General features: G+C 34.0%; 1 pseudogene; it reads right to left on the bottom strand.

The window, feature by feature from the left end:
- Window positions 1-595: 595 nt before the first annotated feature.
- LOC127073739 (uncharacterized) lies at window positions 596-3,575 on the bottom strand (annotated as a pseudogene).
- Between the last annotated feature and the right edge of the window lie 519 nt (window positions 3,576-4,094).

The raw sequence follows: 4,094 nt of genomic DNA, 5'->3' as shown, positions 1-4,094 counted from the left end.
GAATCAATATACATAGTAACAGCAGTAACACACTAATATGTAAACGTCTTTCCTTTCTTGTATTCTGGTGGATAACTATGGAGTTTGAAGCATTTATCCTTATTATTCCCTATAGCACCACACTGGTTGAACTTTCATTTGTACCTAGCAATAAAGTCAATACATATTCACGATTGATATGATCAACCAAAGGGTTAACTCCAACATGAACGCAATTATGAATTGAACGAAATTCAGCCAATTCCTCCCAAAGTCCTTTCATCACTTGAGGAGATTTGGTTTTGATGATAAGTGGAGGGGTTGCATATGTGCATGTGTCTTTTCTGGCAGTCTTTCAGGTTTTGGTGAATGGTTGCTCAATTGAGGATATTAGTATTCATAAGAGTTTGAATTAAGAAATGAAAATCTGCATTAATAAATGAAAATTACAATCATTTTAAAATACTATATTTATCAAAGTGACACTCATTGTAAAACAAAATGACTTATGTTTCTTACGTTAAGGACATAAAATAGTTCTTTCTTAAAATATCAGGATCAACTCATCTGTGACATGATCATATTTGTATATGATTACTGGTATTTGTCGTAAAAATAATCATCAAAAGAAATTTACCATATGTTTCATGATTCTTTTCTTACAATGGATCTTTGATTGTCAGCCGCCCGATTTATTTACGGCTTAGAAATGAAAGGAAGGAAAGTAATGAGGCAATGAGGGAATGTTCTGAAAATAACTTAAAAAGAATAGACCATATTAACGCAGGATACCCGACAACACCGTCAAGTTAGGAGATTGAAAGACCCATCCATAGCAGAAGTCTTCGCGGTCGATCAAGAAACCTGGCCTGCCATGCAGGTTCATCACTCTCGTAAACAAACCCACTCTTCATGTACAATTTCTTTGCTGGTTCATTGTCATCGGCAACATGGACGTATAAATCTGTTATGCCTGAAAGACACACAGTAAATTTAGCCACTCTTTACTTTAAGAAATGTCGAATATTTTATCACGTAGAAACCCGGGTTCTCCTGAATCATAGAATCAAGAATATGCAGATAACTTATAGAGTGCTTTGCTTTTAATTCCGACTCTACATAGATCACAACAAGTATATCTACAATTCATATAAAACATATTAAGACAGTAACCAACATTGTATCTCATGATGTCATGTTCTTCTCGGCACAAACTTAAAAAGAAAAACTAATCAACCGCGGGATGTGATTAGAATTTAGAATGGTGTTTGGCTTTCAAATTCCGAACATGAGATTTCTATCCCTAAGGACAATATTTGGAACCTGAGGACAATTGCTAGAGTCATATATCATTGTTGACCAACTTGGAAGTCATCCATTATGTTCAAGACCAAGATCATACAGAATCTGGTTGGTAGACATTAAAGAAATTATAAACATCAAGACATGATGTATGTTTAACAACGTGAGGCATCTAAAATGAGCAAACATAACTAGAGCAACCTCGTAAGGTTAAGATTAGGGATGGGAATAGGCCAAGCCGGCTTACAGAGGACCTATAGACCTATTTAAGTCTGACATGTCCTGACTCGTTTAATAAAAAAGATCAGGTTTAGACTATTAAAAAGTCTATGAAGCTTGATAACTCGGCCTATATATTCATATCTATTAGAAAATATGCTAAATAATATATAAAATATCGTGTTGTCTATTTAAAAATAGGTAAAACGGACTATTTATAAGCCTTAATGTGAAACATGCTTTTTAAAAAGACTTTCAGGTCAGGTCAGGACAGGCTTTTAAAAAGTTCAGACCAGGCAAAAACAAAATCTATAATAGGCATACGCCAGACTCAGGCCTTAAAAATTTATCGTAGGCCAGACTCAAACTTTATAGGGTCTGTCCTACTCCCACCCCTACTTAAGATCTACAACAACAAAAAACTGGTTGTTTTCTTTCCATGCCTATGATAGTTAACATACTATTTATAGAAAAACTAAGTTGGTTACTTCGAATTGATTGAACAACACCATTAGTGCCAACGCCAACATTTCCCGGATATCAAATCATGTTCAACGACAAAGTGCCAAAGCCTTATAAAGACACAAGATCAACATTTATAAGCACCATTGAATTTCCTATTCCTGATATCTAATTGGTAATGGTAGTGGAACTTGAAAAAAAAGTATAGCAGTTAAGTGCTACACTGTTTCTTACCCCAATTCCGAGCAACTAACTTCGACTTTTCAAGAAGTTCATAGGCCAAGCCATTCCTATGCAACTCTCTAGCAACACACACATTACTCAGGTAAGCCCTTGTCGTATCAGCTCCGCTAACCTGACAGTTAAACATTAAACAATTTGACGGAGGAGGCATTATACAAAAATAGCCATCAATCACTATAGAAAAGCTATCAATTTTCATATCAAGACGTGAGCATTTAGAGCAAGCTAGAACATATAAACAAACACATCCGCACCCACTTCATACTTTAGGCCGTGTTTGCGTAAACAACTTAATCAATAAGTTATAGTCAAACTATTTATACCTAAATTATAAGCTGTTTTCATAAGCTATATCGAAGAGCTTACAGAAATAAGCATCAAACAAGACGTTTCAATAGGCTCTTCCAAGTGCTTATGCGAGTAGATAAACTCAAAGAAACTAATCCAAACCGGCCCTCAAAATCTAGAATACATGAAAACTAAAAAATACCTCTGGCTTCATTCCTACAATTTCATCCGGAAGACTCAAGCACTGATTAAGATCGAGAGAACCAACTACTATCCTGTCTTCTCCATAAGTAGAAAACTACAAAAGTTCAATTGATTTTCTCAACAATAAACCAATGACCAACAAACAAATCTATATTGTCATTGAATGAATCCATGAAATAAACAAACCTTACATGAAGAACATAAATCATCATAGATGTTAGATATATGAGACACAGGAAGAGAAGCATTTATGCAAGAGACTCTTCTAAAGCCAATCCTCTTCCCTGAAATGCGCTCTTTCAATGCTTCAAACTCACGTTCAGCCAAGTACTTCACATGATCCTAACACAACTTGACAAACACGAAAAACGCTTCGTATAAACTATAAATTTCACTCTTTTATCACAAATCAAGCATACCCTTTTGAAACTCAGTATCTAAAAACAATAAATCTAGCTGAAATCGAAACTCTTTCTGATTGAATTTGAATAAAAAACAGAAATAGAAAGAAGAATTGGAGTGGAAGACTAACTCACTTGGACTCCGTAAGTTCCGGGACGGAATTGATTGAAGGAACGAACACGGAGGGAAGAAGCTGCCCAGAGTTCATCATCGTAGAAAGATTCGGCGATGGTGATCAAAGATGTGTCGATTTTTTAGGTGCAAATGTTTGTGGAAGAAGGTGAGGATTGGACTTGAGTTCTGGTGTTGTAATTAGCGAATGTTAATGCAGAATTTGGAAAGGTAGAAGAAGAAGAGTGAATTGAAGGGAAGGAACAGAGCGAAGAAATTAGCGTCATTTTTTGTTAGGTGTGTTGTTTGTTGTATTATTCGTGGTTGCATATGCATCTTGTTCTTGTTTTTGATAAGTTCTTTTTTGTTTTTTTATTTCTTTATATTTCTTCCATATTTTCTATTTTCCCTTCCACTTTTGTTATTTCTTTTATACATACATTTAATATCTTTTATCTTTATTCCCCCTTAATATTCTACTTTCCATTTATAGCCATCAAAACGGATTATTAATTCTCGAAGTCAAAAAATTAGAGAATTTTTTAACGCATTCTATATATTATTTATTATTTATGCATCACGTAAAAATATTAAAATGTTTTTAAAATTTTGATATGTATTTTCAGACGCACTCATATATACACACAATTTATGTCATTATAAGTGACATTCTATTAGTTGAGTTTTTTTAATTTTAAGATGCATCTTTGACATTTATCCGTAGATGCATATCCGGAACATATGTGCAACAGAATCAGAAGCAGAAATTCAAAACTTATATTTTGACAAAATAAAATTATCATTCATAACATAAAATAAGCATTACATATGTGATTTCAACATAAAATGAAACATTACGTTTCAATATCCAGGTGGACGCTTCA

The sequence above is a fragment of the Lathyrus oleraceus genome, chromosome 4 (genome assembly GCF_024323335.1).
Source record: "Lathyrus oleraceus cultivar Zhongwan6 chromosome 4, CAAS_Psat_ZW6_1.0, whole genome shotgun sequence".
Lineage (NCBI taxonomy): Eukaryota > Viridiplantae > Streptophyta > Magnoliopsida > Fabales > Fabaceae > Lathyrus > Lathyrus oleraceus.
Note: the sequence above shows the minus strand (reverse complement) of the source record. Positions and strands in the feature narration are given on the sequence as shown.